This window comes from Symsagittifera roscoffensis, chromosome 2 (assembly GCF_963678635.1).
Source record: "Symsagittifera roscoffensis chromosome 2, txSymRosc1.1, whole genome shotgun sequence".
In the NCBI taxonomy this organism is placed as follows: Eukaryota; Metazoa; Xenacoelomorpha; order Acoela; family Convolutidae; genus Symsagittifera; species Symsagittifera roscoffensis.
This window is the reverse complement of record NC_087063.1, coordinates 7955112-7976135: the sequence shown is the minus strand read 5'-3', so window position 1 is coordinate 7976135 and position 21024 is coordinate 7955112. Positions and strand designations below refer to the sequence as shown.

Sequence of the window (21024 nt, the reverse complement as noted above, 5' to 3'; positions counted from 1 at the left end):
TTACGATTGAACTCCAAGAACTAGCAAGGATGAGCACACGTTTCGGAGACATGCTTGATATACCATTCATTTAGTTATATATATATAATGAGTTATGACTTTTGACCTGTACTCATAGAGTAATTTCAGATACGGTACACCGTCTGTTCGTCTAGCTATCTTATTTTTGGCCGGATAGATTCGTGCAACTTCTTAGTCTAATACCAATCTTATTCTTACTCTAATATCTCCTAGTCTCAATAGATCTAGTGTATACTGGTTTTTGCGAGTTACTTCTTTGAGTTTGTCCAGATGGAGAACAACTATTCAAAGATTTATTCAAATTATTCTGGTGCTGAAACTACAAGTAGTTTCAGCACTTACAAATAAGTGTCAATGTTAGAGATGGAATATGATTGGTTAGTTAGTAATATTTTATAGTGGTAGTGTTATCAATAATATAATTGGTTTATAAATACTAGTTTAGAATTGCTTCCACCCATCCGGGGCTTAGAGAGTTTTTAGTTTTTAATTGTTTATTGTAGTGAAGGACGGGTGATGTAGTTTACTTTAAAAGTTGTGAGCAGTGACTTCTTGAAGAGGGGAGAAATGTAGTTGTTTGTGTAGATGGAAGAAGACTGTGTTGTTCGTGTTTCAAGATGGGTCTCGTTGATCGTGGGTAGTCTTGTGTGATTGTCTCAAGACTTCTGATCGATGCAATGATGTATCGATTTCATTGAGTTTAGAGCGAGACTACGTGCAGGGTGAAGTTTGACTTTTCCGTGTGAAGTGCCAAGTGACTAGGATCGGTATGTGTGATCAACATCGAGATGGTCATTGGTCTGGTTCAAAGGGTTTCTTTTGCTGCAATGTTGAGTCCATACTTAAAATCCTTTGAGGGTAGTGACTTTGGCAGCAAACCAACTAGATTTGCCATTCCAGAGTTGAAATGTAGTCGGGTTGTCATCTCCTTTGCTGCTCGTTCCTTGGGCTCTAAGAAATCTTTACATACTGCATTTAAATAATTACTTCTTGTTAGTTAAGTTTTTCTATGACTTATTATTAACTGTTATCGCAATAGCGTTTTTTTTAGTTTGGTTATTTTTAAAGAGTCGCTCACACTAGAGCAACTCTCAGCAAAAAAAGAATGCCGGTCACAAAGTGTGGTTATAGCGCGGTGCGTTGGGGGGCCCATAGAGCATGCACAGGACGTCCCTCTGGTTGATGGGGCCAGGAGTGGGTTGTATTTTATGGTCTCTTTGTGCAGTCTCTTTATACGTTCAACGTTTTGTTACATTTTCATTACGTGCTTTTCTCTTTTTTGTTTTAGTTGTGACCTTTTCTCAAAAGTAGAAACATTTGTTTTGGGTTTGTCTTTCGACGTTTCTGTGTTTTATTCGGTCCTAATAAAACTTGAAAATGGTTTTCAAATGATTAATTTATCCAGTTTTAATCTTGGTTTTATACGGTTTGGGTACCATTGGTTTTCTTTTCTTAGTCATGCTGTTATTTTATGATTTGTGGTGTTTAGTAAGCTGCGTTGGTTATTTTGGTTTAGTATATAATTCCTTTCCAACCGGGTTAAAGAAAAGTTTGAAACTTGTTATTGCTTGTTTGAGTTGTTGTTAGTGAAAGCTTGAAACATAAAATCATTATTTAAACAATTCTTCGTGGGCGAGCTGTGCGGATTTGGATAGAATTCTTGTGCGAGTGAATGAAAATATTGAAAAAGTTAATAATGCTTTCTCATTTTATGAATTCATTGCTTAGAAATTGAATTTTACTGCTTTTGGGGAAGTTTAAAATTATAATCTTCTATCGTATTTAGTTTAACTGCTTTTTGGGGAAATAATTTATAAACGAAATTACTACATTGAGTAAGATTTTTACTACATTATTTAGTGCGAAAGAGTTTTTTTTTATAAATTAACAATTTTTTTTTTGTATTTGTGTTTTTTCTGTTTTGTAGATGATTGTAGTGTGAAGACTAAAAGAATAAATTAAACATTGATAGAAAATGGTTAGTACAATTTTGAATTTATTAGTGAAAATTAATTTAATTCATATTTACCATATTCATCTGGGAAAAAGCCATGTGGGAAGATGTCGTGAATTAAGTCTGATGTTGTTAATAACTTGGCTGGTATGCGTATGACGTTATTTGCGAGTAAATATGAATATATTCTATAATTTGGCTTTTAATGGACTGTATGTATTCGTGGGGGACAATTAGTGGGCGGCATTCTTCAGCATCAAAACATTTGGGTAGTGGGCAGATGATACACATTTTTCTTATGGGGTCCTACTTTCGAATGATGCCTTGCATTTTAGTATTTTTTTTACAATAGGTGAAATTTAGGAAGATTGGTGAGGTATATTTAGAGTTAATAAATGTGAATCTGTGTTGTGCGTTTCGTGATGGTTTGTTTATTAGTTATATAGTGGTGTTGAATAAGTTTATAATAATAGTAGTATAGTAAAACAGGCTAGAAAAATGACCACTTTCAACCCCCCTTTTTTTTCGGTGTGCCGTTGCACCGACCACTTTTAACCCGTAAAGGGGTTAAAGCGCATACTTTTTTGGGCACACATGTTTTTATGGGGGTTAAATTTGGTAACTATCCAGCCACTTTACGGAAACGGGAATGGAATTAAATTTTGGTTGGTGCTTGTTTTCCCTTCTAAAATTTGGGGGTATTGGCTTGCTTACATGTAAAATGACGTTATATACCTATTATTTGCAAGCAAACCATATGGTATATAGAAAAGCACAAGATTTTGGCAGCGTAGCTTAACTGTTGGCTGCGGTGGACGATTTCCTTCAAAAATTCATGTTTTATTGCTCAATCTCGAAGAAAGGAAAATTCGTCAAGTGCGGCGGCCGCCACCTCTATTTAGGCAAAAATGAATGATCTATGTGAACAAAATAAGAATGACTTACCCGAAAGTTGATGTTGTCGATAGGATTGATAATTATAACAATAAACAAAATAAAGAAAATATGAAAGGGGGATGTTGAGGAAGGGGACTAAAAATATATAATTTGGTAAAAAAAAACCTCTTCTTTATAAGAAGAGGTGAGAATAAATGGAGACTGCTGGGCTATCCATCAGCCTCAGCAGATTGGAAGCCCTGTACGCAATCCAACCCCCGAGGGCGACCACATCCCTGAGTTGCTCAGAGAGGAGTTCCCACTCGGGCGACCCAGGGACGAAAGTCCGGGGAAGGGGTTTCCCCTTGGCCCACTGGCGCGGTTTGATCCAATGCTCCTTCACCACTAGGACCTCAGGATCGGGCCCAGCCTTAAACCGAACATGTGTTTCCTCAACTGGGATGTTTATGAGGGTTAACCCTCCGAAAGGTATTTTCACAAACTCTAGGTATGATGGCATCTAAAACAAGCAAATTAACATTTTAAATCACATGAAATTGTTCATCAAATAAAAACTTTTGGAACATCAGGTTTTGGAAGGTGATAATTTCGCTTTCTACGTGTACGTTCATTGAAGTCAAAGTATGCCACCTTAACTGCGGAAGAATTCAAACAAATGATAAAAACAAAACAGCAAATAAAAGTCTGGGTAGATAAAAGGCACAGAGTTCAAGGGTTCATTGAAAACTTTATATGAGGAAAAGGGCATCTAAAATTGTTGTTAAACCGACAATTGATGTTGTCGAAAGGATTGATAATTATAATAATAAACAAAATAAAGAAAATAAGAAAGGGGGATGTTGAGGAAGGGGACTAAAAAATATAATTTGGTAAAAAAAAACCTCTTCTTTATAAAAAGAGGTGAGAATAAATGGAGACTGCTGGGCTGTCCATCAACCCCAGCAGATCAGAAGCCCTGTACGCAATCAAACCCCCGAGGGCGACCACGTCCCTGAGTTGCTCAGAGAGGAGTTCCCACTCGGGCGACCCAGGGACGAAAGTCCGGGGAAGGGGTTTCACCTTGGCCCACTGGCGCGGTTTGATACAAACCTCCTTCACCACTAGGACCTCAGGATCGGGCCCAGCCTTAAACCGAACATGTGTTTCCTCAACTGGGATGTTTATGAGGGTTAACCCTCCGAAAGGGATTTTCACGAACTCTAGGTATGATGGCATCTAAAACAAGCAAATTAACATTTTAAATCACATGAAATTGTTCATCAAATAAAAACTTTTGGAACAGCAGGTTTCGGAGGGTGATAATGTCGCTTTCTACGTGTACAACCACTGAATTCAAAGTATGCGACCTTAACTGCGGAAGCATTCAAACAAATGATAAAAACAAAACAGCAAATAAAAGTCTGGGTAGATAAAAGGCACAGAGTTCAAGGGTTCATTCAAAACTTTATGTGAGGAAAAGGGCATCTAAAGTTGTTGTTAAACCTAAAATTGATGTTGTCGAAAGGATTGATAATTATAATAATAAACAAAATAAAGAACATAAGAAAGGGGGATGTTGAGGAAGGGGACTAAAAAGATACAATTTGGTAAAAAAAAACCTCTTCTTTATAAGAAGAGGTGAGAATAAATGGAGACTGCTGGGCTGTCCATCAGCCCCAGCAGATCAGAAGCCCTGTACGCAATCCAACCCCCGAGGGCGACCACGTCCCTGAGTTGCTCAGAGAGGAGTTCCCACTCGGGCGACCCAGGGACGAAAGTCCGGGGAAGGGGTTTCCCCTTGGCCCACTGGCGCGGTTTGATACAAACCTCCTTCACCACCAGGACCTCAGGATCGGGCCCAGCCTTAAACCGAACATGTATTTCCTCAACTGGGATGTTTATGAGGGTTAACCCTCCGAAAGGGATTTTCACAAACTAGGTATGATGGCATCTAAAACATGCAAATTAACATTTTAAATCACATGAAATTGTTCATCAAATAAAAACTTTTGGAACAGCAGGTTTCGGAAGGTGATAATGTCGCTTTCTACGTGTACAACCATTGAAGTCAGAGTATGCCACCTTAACTGCGGAAGCATTCAAACAAATGATAAAAACAAAACAGCAAATAAAAGTCTGGGTAGATAAAAGGCACAGAGTTCAAGGGTTCATTCAAAACTTTATGTGAGGAAAAGGGCATCTAAAGTTGTTGTTAAACCGAAAATTGATGTTGGAAAAAGGATTGATAATTATAATAATAAACAAAATAAAGAAAATAAGAAAGGGGGATGTTGAGGAAGGGGACTAAAAAAATATAATTTGGTAAAAAAAACCTCTTCTTTATAAGAAGAGGTGAGAATAAATGGAGACTGCTGGGCTGTCCATCAGCCCCAGCAGATCAGAAGCCCTGTATGCAATCCAACCCCCGAGGGCGACCACGTCCCTGAGTTGCTCAGAGAGGAGTTCCCACTCGGGCGACCCAGGGACGAAAGTCCGGGGAAGGGGTTTCCCCTTGGCCCACTGGCGCGGTTTGATACAAACCTCCTTCACCACTAGGACCTCAGGATCGGGCCCAGCCTTAAACCGAACATGTATTTCCTCAACTGGGATGTTTATGAGGGTTAACCCTCCGAAAGGGATTTTCACAAACTCTAGGTATGATGGCATCTAAAACATGCAAATTAACATTTTAAATCACATGAAATTGTTCATCAAATAAAAACTTTTGGAATAGCAGGTTTCGGAAGGTGATAATGTCGCTTTCTACGTGTACAACCATTGAAGTCAGAGTATGCCACCTTAACTGCGGAAGCATTCAAACAAATGATAAAAACAAAACAGCAAATAAAAGTCTGGGTAGATAAAAGGCACAGAGTTCAAGGGTTCATTCAAAACTTTATGTGAGGAAAAGGGCATCTAAAGTTGTTGTTAAACCTAAAATTGATGTTGTCGAAAGGATTGATAATTATAATAATAAACAAAATAAAGAAAATAAGAAAGGGGGATGTTGAGGAAGGGGACCAAAAAAATATAATTTGGTAAAAAAAACCTCTTCTTTATAAGAAGAGGTGAGAATAAATGGAGACTGCTGGGCTGTCCATCAGCCCCAGCAGATTGGAAGCCCTGTACGCAATCTAACCCCCGAAGGCGACCACGTCCCTGAGTTGCTCAGAGAGGAGTTCCCACTCGGGCGACCCAGGGACGAAAGTCCGGGGAAGGGGTTTCCCCTTGGCCCACTGGCGCGGTTTGATCCAAAGCTCCTTCACCACTAGGACCTCAGGATCGGGCCCAGCCTTAAACCGAACATGTATTTCCTCAACTGGGATGTTTATGAGGGTTAACCCTCCGAAAGGGATTTTCACGAACTCTAGGTATGATGGCATCTAAAACAAGCAAATTAACATTTTAAATCACATGAAATTGTTCATCAAATAAAAACTTTTGGAACAGCAGGTTTCGGAGGGTGATAATGTCGCTTTCTACGTGTACAACCACTGAATTCAAAGTATGCCACCTTAACTGCGGAAGCATTCAAACAAATGATAAAAACAAAACAGCAAATAAAAACCTGGGTAGATAAAAGGCACAGAGTTCAAGGGTTCATTCAAAACTTTATGTGAGGAAAAGGGCATCTAAAGTTGTTGTTAAACCTAAAATTGATGTTGTCGAAAGGATTGATAATTATAATAATAAACAAAATAAAGAACATAAGAAAGGGGGATGTTGAGGAAGGGGACTAAAAAGATACAATTTGGTAAAAAAAAACCTCTTCTTTATAAGAAGAGGTGAGAATAAATGGAGACTGCTGGGCTGTCCATCAGCCCCAGCAGATCAGAAGCCCTGTACGCAATCCAACCCCCGAGGGCGACCACGTCCCTGAGTTGCTCAGAGAGGAGTTCCCACTCGGGCGACCCAGGGACGAAAGTCCGGGGAAGGGGTTTCCCCTTGGCCCACTGGCGCGGTTTGATACAAACCTCCTTCACCACCAGGACCTCAGGATCGGGCCCAGCCTTAAACCGAACATGTATTTCCTCAACTGGGATGTTTATGAGGGTTAACCCTCGGAAAGGGATTTTCACAAACTAGGTATGATGGCATCTAAAACATGCAAATTAACATTTTAAATCACATGAAATTGTTCATCAAATAAAAACTTTTGGAACAGCAGGTTTCGGAAGGTGATAATGTCGCTTTCTACGTGTACAACCATTGAAGTCAGAGTATGCCACCTTAACTGCGGAAGCATTCAAACAAATGATAAAAACAAAACAGCAAATAAAAGTCTGGGTAGATAAAAGGCACAGAGTTCAAGGGTTCATTCAAAACTTTATGTGAGGAAAAGGGCATCTAAAGTTGTTGTTAAACCGAAAATTGATGTTGGAAAAAGGATTGATAATTATAATAATAAACAAAATAAAGAAAATAAGAAAGGGGGATGTTGAGGAAGGGGACTAAAAAAATATAATTTGGTAAAAAAAACCTCTTCTTTATAAGAAGAGGTGAGAATAAATGGAGACTGCTGGGCTGTCCATCAGCCCCAGCAGATCAGAAGCCCTGTATGCAATCCAACCCCCGAGGGCGACCACGTCCCTGAGTTGCTCAGAGAGGAGTTCCCACTCGGGCGACCCAGGGACGAAAGTCCGGGGAAGGGGTTTCCCCTTGGCCCACTGGCGCGGTTTGATACAAACCTCCTTCACCACTAGGACCTCAGGATCGGGCCCAGCCTTAAACCGAACATGTATTTCCTCAACTGGGATGTTTATGAGGGTTAACCCTCCGAAAGGGATTTTCACAAACTCTAGGTATGATGGCATCTAAAACATGCAAATTAACATTTTAAATCACATGAAATTGTTCATCAAATAAAAACTTTTGGAATAGCAGGTTTCGGAAGGTGATAATGTCGCTTTCTACGTGTACAACCATTGAAGTCAGAGTATGCCACCTTAACTGCGGAAGCATTCAAACAAATGATAAAAACAAAACAGCAAATAAAAGTCTGGGTAGATAAAAGGCACAGAGTTCAAGGGTTCATTCAAAACTTTATGTGAGGAAAAGGGCATCTAAAGTTGTTGTTAAACCTAAAATTGATGTTGTCGAAAGGATTGATAATTATAATAATAAACAAAATAAAGAAAATAAGAAAGGGGGATGTTGAGGAAGGGGACCAAAAAAATATAATTTGGTAAAAAAAACCTCTTCTTTATAAGAAGAGGTGAGAATAAATGGAGACTGCTGGGCTGTCCATCAGCCCCAGCAGATTGGAAGCCCTGTACGCAATCTAACCCCCGAAGGCGACCACGTCCCTGAGTTGCTCAGAGAGGAGTTCCCACTCGGGCGACCCAGGGACGAAAGTCCGGGGAAGGGGTTTCCCCTTGGCCCACTGGCGCGGTTTGATCCAAAGCTCCTTCACCACTAGGACCTCAGGATCGGGCCCAGCCTTAAACCGAACATGTGTTTCCTCAACTGGGATGTTTATGCGGGTTAACCCTCCGAAAGGGATTTTCACAAACTCTAGGTATGATGGCATCTAAAACAAGCAAATTAACATTTTAAATCACATGAAATTGTTCATCAAATAAAAACTTTTGGAACAGTCGGTTTCGGAAGGTGATAATGTCGCTTTCTACGTGTACAACCACTGAATTCAAAATATGCCACCTCAACTGCGGAAGCATTCAAACAAATGATAAAAACGAAACAGCAAATAAACGTCTGGGTAGATAAAAGGCACAGAGTTCAAGGGTTCATTCAAAACTTTATGTGAGGAAAAGGGCATCTAAAGTTGTTGTTAAACCAAAAATTGATGTTGTCGAAAGGATTGATAATTATAATAATAAACAAAATAAAGAAAATAAGAAAGGGGGATGTTGAGGAAGGGGATAAAAAATATAATTTGGTAAAAAAAAACCTCTTCTTTATAAGAAGAGGTGAGAATAAATGGAGACTGCTGGGCTGTCCATCAGCCCCAGCAGATTGGAAGCCCTGTACGCAATCCAACCCCCGAGGGCGACAACGTCCCTGAGTTGCTCAGAGAGGAGTTCCCACTCGGGCGACCCAGGGACGAAAGTCCGGGGAAGGGGTTTCCCCTTGGCCCACTGGCGCGGTTTGATCCAAAGCTCCTTCACCACTAGGACCTCAGGATCGGGCCCAGCCTTAAACCGAACATGTATTTCCTCAACTGGGATGTTTATGAGGGTTAACCCTCCGAAAGGGATTTTCACAAACTCTAGGTATGATGGCATCTAAAACAAGCAAACTAACATTTTAAATCACATGAAATTGTTCATCAAATGAAAACTTTTGGAACAGCAGGTTTCGGAAGGTGATAATGTCGCTTTCTACGTGTACAACCGTTGAAGTCAAAGTATGCCAGCTCAACTGCGGAAGCATTCAAACAAATGATAAAAACAAAACAGCAAATAAAAGTCTGGGTAGATAAAAGGCACAGAGTTCAAGGGTTCATTCAAAACTTTATGTGAGGAAAAGGGCATCTAAAGTTGTTGTTAAACCGAAAATTGATGTTGGAAAAAGGATTGATAATTATAATAATAAACAAAATAAAGAAAATAAGAAAGGGGGATGTTGAGGAAGGGGACTAAAAAATATAATTTGGTAAAAAAAACCTCTCCTTTATAAGAAGAGGTGAGAATAAATGGAGACTGCTGGGCTGTCCATCAGCCCCAGCAGATTGGAAGCCCTGTACGCAATCCAACCCCCGAGGGCGACCACGTCCCTGAGTTGCTCAGAGAGGAGTTCCCACTCGGGCGACCCAGGGACGAAAGTCCGGGGAAGGGGTTTCCCCTTGGCCCACTGGCGCGGTTTGATCCAAAGCTCCTTCACCACTAGGACCTCAGGATCGGGCCCAGCCTTAAACCGAACATGTGTTTCCTCAACTGGGATGTTTATGAGGGTTAATCCTCCGAAAGGGATTTTCACAAACTCTAGGTATGATGGCATCTAAAACAAGCAAATTAACATTTTAAATCACATGAAATTGTTCATCAAATAAAAACTTTTGGAACAGCAGGTTTCGGTAGGTGATAATGTCGCTTTCTACGTGTACAACAATTGAATTCAAAGTATGCCACCTCAACTGCGGAAGCATTCAAACAAATGATAAAAACAAAACAGCAAATAAAAGTCTGGGTAGATAAAAGGCACAGAGTTCAAGGGTTCATTCAAAACTTTATGTGAGGAAAAGGGCATCTAAAGTTGTTGTTAAACCGAAAATTGATGTTGTCGAAAGGATTGATAATTATAATAATAAACAAAATAAAGAAAATAAGAAAGGGGGATGTTGAGGAAGGGGACTAAAAAAAATATAATTTGGTAAAAAAAAACCTCTTCTTTATAAGATGAGGTGAGAATAAATGGAGACTGCTGGGCTGTCCATCAGCCCCAGCAGATCGGAAGCCCTGTACGCAATCCAACCCCCGAGGGCGACCACGTCCCTGAGTTGCTCAGAGAGGAGTTCCCACTCGGGCGACCCAGGGACGAAAGTCCGGGGAAGGGGTTTCCCCTTGGCCCACTGGCGCAGTTCGATCCAAAGCTCCTTCACCACTAGGACCTCAGGATCGGGCCCAGCCTTAAACCGAACATGTGTTTCCTCAACTGGGATGTTTATGAGGGTTAACCCTCCGAAAGGGATTTTCACAAACTCTAGGTATGATGGCATCTGAAACAAGCAAATTAACATTTTAAATCACATGAAATTGTTCATCAAATAAAAACTTTTGGAACAGCAGGTTTCGGAAGGTGATAATGTCGCTTTCTACGTGTACAACCATTGAAGTCAAAGTATGCCACCTCAATTGCGGAAGAATTCAAACAAATGATAAAAACAAAACAGCAAATAAAAGTCTGGGTAGATAAAAGGCACAGAGTTCAAGGGTTCATTCAAAACTTTATGTGAGGAAAAGGGCATCTAAAGTTGTTGTTAAACCAAAAATTGATGTTGTCGAAAGGATTGATAATTATAATAATAAACAAAATAAAGAAAATAAGAAAGGGGGATGTTGAGGAAGGGGATAAAAACTATAATTTGGTAAAAAAAAAACCTCTTCTTTATAAGAAGAGGTGAGAATAAATGGAGACTGCTGGGCTGTCCATCAGCCCCAGCAGATTGGAAGCCCTGTACGCAATCCAACCCCCGAGGGCGACAACGTCCCTGAGTTGCTCAGAGAGGAGTTCCCACTCGGGCGACCCAGGGACGAAAGTCCGGGGAAGGGGTTTCCCCTTGGCCCACTGGCGCGGTTTGATCCAAAGCTCCTTCACCACTAGGACCTCAGGATCGGGCCCAGCCTTAAACCGAACATGTATTTCCTCAACTGGGATGTTTATGAGGGTTAACCCTCCGAAAGGGATTTTCACAAACTCTAGGTATGATGGCATCTAAAACAAGCAAACTAACATTTTAAATCACATGAAATTGTTCATCAAATGAAAACTTTTGGAACAGCAGGTTTCGGAAGGTGATAATGTCGCTTTCTACGTGTACAACCGTTGAAGTCAAAGTATGCCAGCTCAACTGCGGAAGCATTCAAACAAATGATAAAAACAAAACAGCAAATAAAAGTCTGGGTAGATAAAAGGCACAGAGTTCAAGGGTTCATTCAAAACTTTATGTGAGGAAAAGGGCATCTAAATGTGTTGTTAAACCGAAAATTGATGTTGGAAAAAGGATTGATAATTATAATAATAAACAAAATAAAGAAAATAAGAAAGGGGGATGTTGAGGAAGGGGACTAAAAAAATATAATTTGGTAAAAAAAACCTCTTCTTTATAAGAAGAGGTGAGAATAAATGGAGACTGCTGGGCTGTCCATCAGCCCCAGCAGATTGGAAGCCCTGTACGCAATCCAACCCCCGAGGGCGACCACGTCCCTGAGTTGCTCAGAGAGGAGTTCCCACTCGGGCGACCCAGGGACGAAAGTCCGGGGAAGGGGTTTCCCCTTGGCCCACTGGCGCGGTTTGATCCAAAGCTCCTTCACCACTAGGACCTCAGGATCGGGCCCAGCCTTAAACCGAACATGTATTTCCTCAACTGGGATGTTTATGAGGGTTAACCCTCCGAAAGGGATTTTCACAAACTCTAGGTATGATGGCTTCTAAAACAAGCAAATTAACATTTTAAATCACATGAAATTGTTCATCAAATAAAAACTTTTGGAACAGCAGGTTTCGGTAGGTGATAATGTCGCTTTCTACGTGTACAACAATTGAATTCAAAGTATGCCACCTCAACTGCGGAAGCATTCAAACAAATGATAAAAACAAAACAGCAAATAAAAGTCTGGGTAGATAAAAGGCACAGAGTTCAAGGGTTCATTCAAAACTTTATGTGATGAAAAGGGCATCTAAAGTTGTTGTTAAACCGAAAATTGATGTTGTCGAAAGGATTGATAATTATAATAATAAACAAAATAAAGAAAATAAGAAAGGGGGATGTTGAGGAAGGGGACTAAAAAAATATAATTTGGTAAAAAAAACCTCTTCTTTATAAGATGAGGTGAGAATAAATGGAGACTGCTGGGCTGTCCATCAGCCCCAGCAGATCGGAAGCCCTGTACGCAATCCAACCCCCGAGGGCGACCACGTCCCTGAGTTGCTCAGAGAGGAGTTCCCACTCGGGCGACCCAGGGACGAAAGTCCGGGGAAGGGGTTTCCCCTTGGCCCACTGGCGCAGTTTGATCCAAAGCTCCTTCACCACTAGGACCTCAGGATCGGGCCCAGCCTTAAACCGAACATGTGTTTCCTCAACTGGGATGTTTATGAGGGTTAACCCTCCGAAAGGGATTTTCACAAACTCTAGGTATGATGGCATCTGAAACAAGCAAATTAACATTTTAAATCACATGAAATTGTTCATCAAATAAAAACTTTTGGAACAGCAGGTTTCGGAAGGTGATAATGTCGTTTTCTACGTGTACAACCATTGAAGTCAAAGTATGCCACCTCAACTGCGGAAGAATTCAAACAAATGATAAAAACAAAACAGCAAATAAAAGTCTGGGTAGATAAAAGGCACAGAGTTCAAGGGTTCATTGAAAACTTTATATGAGGAAAAGGGCATCTAAAGTTGTTGTTAAACCGACAATTGATGTTGTCGAAAGGATTGATAATTATAATAATAAACAAAATAAAGAAAATAAGAAAGGGGGATGTTGATGAAGGGGACTAAAAAATATAATTTGGTAAAAAAAACCTCTTCTTTATAAGAAGAGGTGAGAATAAATGGAGACTGCTGGGCTGTCCATCAGCCCCAGCAGATCGGAAGACCTGTACGCAATCCAACCCCCGAGGGCGACCACGTCCCTGAGTTGCTCAGAGAGGAGTTCCCACTCGGGCGACCCAGGGACGAAAGTCCGGGGAATGGGTTTCCTCTTGGCCCACTGGCGCGGTTTGATCCAAAGCTCCTTCACCCCTAGAACCTCAAGATCGGGCTCAGCCTTAAACCGAACATGTGTTTCCTCAACTGGGATGTTTATGAGGGTTAACCCTCCGAAAGGGATTTTCACAAACTCTAGGTATGATGGCATCTAAAACAAGCAAATTAACATTTTAAATCACATGAAATTGTTCATCAAATAAAAACTTTTGGAACATCAGGTTTCGGAAGGTGATAATGTCGCCTTCTACGTGTACAACAATTGAAGTCAAAGTATGCCACCTCAACTGCGGAAGCATTCAAACAATTGATAAAAACAAAACAGCAAATAAAAGTCTGGGTAGATAAAAGGCACAGAGTTCAAGGGTTCATTCAAAACTTTATGTGAGGAAAAGGGCATCTAAAGTTGTTGTTAAACCGAAAACTGATGTTGTCGAAAGGATTGATAATTATAATAATAAACAAAATAAAGAAAATAAGAAAGGGGGATGTTGAGGAAGGGGACTAAAAAATATATAATTTGGTAAAAAAAAACCTCTTCTTTATAAGATGAGGTGAGAATAAATGGAGACTGCTGGGCTGTCCATCAGCCCCAGCAGATCGGAAGTCCTGTACGCAATCCAACCCCCGAGGGCGACCACGTCCCTGAGTTGCTCAGAGAGGAGTTCCCACTCGGGCGACCCAGGGACGAAAGTCCGGGGAAGGGGTTTCCCCTTGGCCCACTGGCGCAGTTTGATCCAAAGCTCCTTCACCACTAGGAACTCAGGATCGGGCCCAGCCTTAAACCGAACATGTGTTTCCTCAACTGGGATGTTTATGAGGGTTAACCCTCCGAAAGGGATTTTCACAAACTCTAGGTATGATGGCATCTGAAACAAGCAAATTAACATTTTAAATCACATGAAATTGTTCATCAAATAAAAACTTTTGGAACAGCAGGTTTCGGAAGGTGATAATGTCGCTTTCTACGTGTACAACCATTGAAGTCAAAGTATGCCACCTCAACTGCGGAAGAATTCAAACAAATGATAAAAACAAAACAGCAAATAAAAGTCTGGGTAGATAAAAGGCACAGAGTTCAAGGGTTCATTGAAAACTTTATATGAGGAAAAGGGCATCTAAAGTTGTTGTTAAACCGACAATTGATGTTGTCGAAAGGATTGATAATTATAATAATAAACAAAATAAAGAAAATAAGAAAGGGGGATGTTGATGAAGGGGACTAAAAAAATATAATTTGGTAAAAAAAACATCTTCTTTATAAGAAGAGGTGAGAATAAATGGAGACTGCTGGGCTGTCCATCAGCCCCAGCAGATCGGAAGACCTGTACGCAATCCAACCCCCGAGGGCGACCACGTCCCTGAGTTGCTCAGAGAGGAGTTCCCACTCGGGCGACCCAGGGACGAAAGTCCGGGGAAGGGGTTTCCTCTTGGCCCACTGGCGCGGTTTGATCCAAAGCTCCTTCACCCCTAGAACCTCAAGATCGGGCTCAGCCTTAAACCGAACATGTGTTTCCTCAACTGGGATGTTTATGAGGGTTAACCCTCCGAAAGGGATTTTCACAAACTCTAGGTATGATGGCATCTAAAACAAGCAAATTAACATTTTAAATCACATGAAATTGTTCATCAAATAAAAACTTTTGGAACATCAGGTTTCGGAAGGTGATAATGTCGCCTTCTACGTGTACAACCATTGAAGTCAAAGTATGCCACCTCAACTGCGGAAGCATTCAAACAATTGATAAAAACAAAACAGCAAATAAAAGTCTGGGTAGATAAAAGGCACAGAGTTCAAGGGTTCATTCAAAACTTTATATGAGGAAAAGGGCATCTAAAGTTGTTGTTAAACCAAAAATTGATGTTGTCGAAAGGATTGATAATTATAATAATAAACAAAATAAAGAAAATAAGAAAGGGGGATGTTGAGGAAGGGGACTAAAAAAAATTAATTTGGTAAAAAATAACCTCTTCTTTATAAGAAGAGGTGAGAATAAATGGAGACTGCTGGGCTGTCCATCAGCCCCAGCAGATCAGAAGCCCTGTACGCAATCCAACCCCCGAGGGCGACCGCGTCCCTGAGTTGCTCAGAGAGGAGTTCCCACTCGGGCGACCCAGGGACGAAATCCGGGGAAGGGGTTTCCCCTTGGCCCACTGGCGCGGTTTGATCCAAAGCTCCTTCACCACTAGGACCTCAGGATCGGGCCCAGCCTTAAACCGAACATGTGTTTCCTCAACTGGGATGTTTATGAGGGTTAACCCTCCGAAAGGGATTTTCACAAACTCTAGGTATGATGGCATCTAAAACAAGCAAATTAACATTTTGAATCAAATGAAATTGTTCATCAAATAAAACCTTTGGAACATCAGGTTTCAGAAGGTGATAATGTCGCTTTTTACGTGTACAACCATTGAAGTCAAAGTATGCCACCTCAACTGCGGAAGCATTCAAACAAATGAAAAAAACAAAACAGCAAATAAAAGTCTGGGTAGATAAAAGGCACAGAGTTCAAGGGTTCATTCAAAACTTTATGTGAGGAAAAGGGCATCTAAAGTTGTTGTTAAACCGAAAATTAATGTTGTCGAAAGGATTGATAATTATAATAATAAACAAAATAAAGAAAATAAGAAAGGGGGATGCTGAGGAAGGGGACTAAAAATATATAATTTGGTAAAAAAAAACCTCTTCTTTATAAGAAGAGGTGAGAATAAATGGAGACTGCTGGGCTGTCCATCAGCCCCAGCAGATCGGAAGCCCTGTTCGCAATCCAACCCCCGAGGGCGACCACATCCCTGAGTTGCTCCGAGAGGAGTTGCCACTCGGGCGACCCAGGGACGAAAGTCCGGGAAAGGGGTTTCCCCTTGGCCCACTGGCGCGGTTTGATCCAAAGCTCCTTCACCACTAGGACCTCAGGATCGGACCCAGCCTTGAACCGAACATGTATTTCCTCAACTGGGATGTTTATGAGGGTTAACCCTCCGAAAGGGATTTTCACAAACTCTAGGTATGATGGCATCTAAAACAAGCAAATTAACATTTTGAATCAGATGAAATTGTTCATCAAATAAAACCTTTGGAACATCAGGTTTCGGAAGGTGATAATGTCGCTTTCTACGTGTACAACCATTGAAGTCAAAGTATGCCACCTCAACTGCGGAAGCATTCAAACAAATGATTAAAACAAAACAACAAATAAAAGTCTGGGTAGATAAAAGGCACAGAGTTCAAGGGTTCATTCAAAACTTTATGTGAGGAAAAGGGCATCTAAAGTTGTTGTTAAACCGAAAATTAATGTTGTCGAAAGGATTGATAATTATAATAATAAACAAAATAAAGAAAATAAGAAAGGGGGATGCTGAGGAAGGGGACTAAAAATATATAATTTGGTAAAAAAAACCTCTTCTTTATAAGAAGAGGTGAGAATAAATGGAGACTGCTGGGCTGTCCATCAGCCCCAGCAGATCGGAAGCCCTGTTCGCAATCCAACCCCCGAGGGCGACCACATCCCTGAGTTGCTCCGAGAGGAGTTGCCACTCGGGCGACCCAGGGACGAAAGTCCGGGAAAGGGGTTTCCCCTTGGCCCACTGGCGCGGTTTGATCCAAAGCTCCTTCACCACTAGGACCTCAGGATCGGACCCAGCCTTGAACCGAACATGTATTTCCTCAACTGGGATGTTTATGAGGGTTAACCCTCCGAAAGGGATTTTCACAAACTCTAGGTATGATGGCATCTAAAACAAGCAAATTAACATTTTGAATCAGATGAAATTGTTCATCAAATAAAACCTTTGGAACATCAGGTTTCGGAAGGTGATAATGTCGCTTTCTACGTGTACAACCATTGAAGTCAAAGTATGCCACCTCAACTGCGGAAGCATTCAAACAAATGATTAAAACAAAACAACAAATAAAAGTCTGGGTAGATAAAAGGCACAGAGTTCAAGGGTTCATTCAAAACTTTATGTGAGGAAAAGGGCATCTAAAGTTGTTAAACCGAAAATTGATGTTGTCGAAAGGATTGATAATTATAATAATAAACAAATTTAAAAAAAAGAAAGGGGGATGTTGAGGAAGGGGACTAAAAAATATAATTTGGTAAAAAAAACCTCTTCGTTATAAGAAGAGGTGAGAATTAACAAAGACTGCTGGGCTGTCCATCAGCCCCAGCAGATCGGAAGCCCTGTACGCAATCCAACCCCGAGGGCGACCACGTCCCTGAGTTGCTCAGAGAAGAGTTCCCACTCGGGCGACCCAGGGACGAAAGTCCGGGGAAGGGGTTTCCCCTTGGCCCACTGGCGCGGTTTGATCCAAAGCTCCTTCACCACTAGGACCTCAGGATCGGGCCCAGCCTTGAACCGAACATGTATTTCCTCAACTGGGAAGTTTATGAGGGTTAACCCTCCGAAAAGGGATTTTCACAAACTCTAGGTGTGATGGCATCTAAAACAAGCAAATTAACATTTGAAATCACATGAAATTGTTCATCAAATAAAAACTTTGGAACAGCAGGTTTCGGAAGATGATAATTGTGCTAAGTTTTTCCTAATTTTTCCCCGAGTTTAAAATACGCTTATCACGAAAACACAGACAAAATAAATTGTACTTTTAGCTGCGTGTTATCTTCAACCAGTTTAGAAATGTTGAGTTTGATTTGGAAACAAAAACTTGTAAAAACGATTGATTTGTCGAATGCTACTTCTGAAAATTTATTTGACTTCCTGTTCGACTTTGACACTAAGCTGATTGAAAGAAAAAAAAGCGCTGATTAAAAATTTAGGTTTTTGTTTACAAAAATGATAACAATATATGAAAAAGGCTGATAGTCTAATTAAATGAATATCAGCGAGTTGTAGATATCAGCAATTGGTATCTAACAGGTTATATTTATTTCCACTGTTTTGAAACTCAGCAGGTTCAAAGAGTGTTGAAAAAAAAACAAACAAAATGAAATTGGAAAAACGTTCACAGACTTGGAAATCATTCATGAGATTTAATTGACTGTGAAAAAAACCTATCCGAAAAATTCTGACCGTCGAAATTTCTTTCTGGCTGCTTGTTCTCTGTTTTTCTTTTCCAGTGAAAATGATTTAAATTATGACGTAGCTATTAAACTTAGACCATATGGAGGTCTTATTGGCATAGACGACACTTCCTTGGACAAATTTTTAAAAGATTTAGCGACACTCTCTTATTTTTCTACCTCCAGTCCCTTTCAACTCACTACCCAAAGCTGAACAAAAAGCGTACAAATGGTTAACACATTACTTGCACGGAATTCACTGGGAAAGCGGAGATTACTTATATTTAAACCTAAATCAAATTATTCAAAGTTTTGTCTTGAGAAATCCTAACGCTGTATTTTACGCCAAAGGAAAAGAAAAGGCTGAACGCCTTGCAAAGTACTTGGATCGAGAAGTTGTGAATCTTGATGAATTGGGTTGCCCGAGAATTGAAAACTTACTTTTATAGAATTAACAATCTTGCAATAGACATTTACGTAATTATAACTCCACGAATCACTGTGCCCTGAAAAAACCAAGGTCTTTTTTGGTTGGCTGACAAATGAGCAACAACGAAAGACTAGCTGAAGCGCAGACGTACATATCGCCAAATTTAGTGTTCTTGGCTTGGATGACACCAGAGAGTGATATCAAAATAAATAACTTTGACCAGAACAGAACAAATCAATTGCCGAGGTCAAGTTATGCGGCGGAAAGAACAAATTACTCTTATCAGGGGACAAATTGACTATTTTAAGAAATTTTTCCCACTGATTGACCAATTCAACGATTTTCAACCACACAAGTATTGTCAAAATGTTAGCCAACAAACGAAGAGTATGTCTTCACAGGCTAGTCTTAGTGCCCAAACGTCAAGCCGGAATTCAAATGGATCTTCACAGCAGTGGCCTACCTGAGGAAGTTCAGAAACTAGTAAAAGAGAACTCTGTGAAGAAAGTTGTATTCCTTGCAAAAACTGAATATGTGCCAGCCAATTATGTTGTGGAAACTCATGGCAATGACAATAACAAAATTAATGACTTTCAAATTCATACTCGATACGAGGTTTTTTATTGTTCAGAAGTATAGATAATAGATATTTTATGACAAAAACACAATTTTTCTTTCTCATTAAGGAACGAGTTTCAAAGATAGAGAGTTAGAGAGAACCAGATAGAGAGAAAATTAAATTGAACAGCTGAATGTCTGAATTAGCGATTGATGAGCCTGATGCGACTATAGTTACCGATTTTGCTTATGATCTAACAAACACTGAAAAAAAAACTTGGAAGTTTTGTAATGATGTTACGGTCCCCAGATCAGAAGTAATTTTTATGTCTCAAATGATTTTAATTTTCAATTTACTTACTTTATGTATCTATAAACTTCCTTGGACGCAAATAAGGTGTGAAGAAACGTCAGTTTGGTTTTCAATATTGTCTGGTTTTGTCGGGTACGTGCTACCAAACCCAAGGATATGAATGAAAATATTGATACGTCGACAAGACTGTTTATGGTAGTTGTAGGACCGTCAGAATCCGGAAGAACAGAGTTGATTTTCAAGCTATTGACAGAAAGAATATTTTATCCCGAATTTGAAAGAGTGTTATTTTTTTACAAAGATAATCAACCTGTAGTTATGGATAAGTTAAACGCTTGTGAAAAGCGGAGATTATTTACATTTAAACCTAAATCAAATTATTCAAAGTTTTGTCTTGAGAAATCCTAACGCTGTATTTTACGCCAAAGGAAAAGAGAAAGCTGAACTCCTTTTAAAGTACTTGGATCGAGAAGTTGTGAATCTTGATGAATTGGGTTGCCCGAGAATTGAAAACGTACATTTATAGAATTAACAATCTTGCCATAGACATTTACCTAATTACAACTCCAGGAATCACTGTGCCCTGAAAAAACCAATGTCTTTTTTGGTTGGCTGACAAATGAGCAACAACAAAAGACTAGCTGAAGCGCAGACGTACATATCGCCAAATTTAGTGTTCTTGGCTTGGATGACACCAGAGAGTGATATCAAAATAAATAACTTTGACCAGAACAAAACAAATCAATTGCCGAGGTCAAGTTATGCAGCGGAAAGAACAAATTACTCTTATCAGGGGACAAATTGACTATTTTAAGAAATTTTCCCAGTGATTGACCAGTTCATCGATTTTCAACCACACAAGTATTGTCAAAATGTTAGCCAACAAAGGAGGTGTATGTCTTCACAGGCTAGTCTTAGTGCCGAAACGTCAACCCGGATTTCAAATGGATCTTCACAGCAGTGGCCTACCTGAGGAGGTTCAGAAACTAGTAAAAGAGAACTCTGTGAAGAAAGTTGTATTTCATGCAAAAACTGAATATGTGCCAGCCAATTATGTTGTGGAAATTCATGGCAATGACAATAACAAAATTAATGACTTTCAAATTCATACTCGATACGAGGTTTTTTATTGTTCAGAAGTATAGATAAGATATTTTATGACAAAAACACAATTTTTTTTTCTCATTAAGGAACGAGTGTTATAGATAGAGAGTTAGAGAAAACCAGATAGAGAGAAAATTAAAATGAACAGCTGAATGTCTGAATTAGCAATTGAAGAGCCTGATGCGACTATAGTTACCGATTTTGCTTATGATCAAACAAACACTGATAAAAAACTTGAAAGTTTTGTAATGATGCTACGGTCCCCAGATCAGAAGTAGTTTTTATGTCTCAAATGATTTTAATTTTCAATTTGCTTACTTTATGTATCTATAAACTTTCTTGGACGCAAATAAGGTG

The 21024-nt window shown here is 40.0% G+C and overlaps 1 protein-coding gene across 1 annotated transcript in view; it reads right to left on the bottom strand.

Moving 5' to 3' along the window:
* Positions 1 to 21024, bottom strand: part of LOC134840114 (prefoldin subunit 2-like) — a 463905-nt gene that overhangs the window by 323945 nt on the left and 118936 nt on the right. The window lies entirely within an intron of this gene.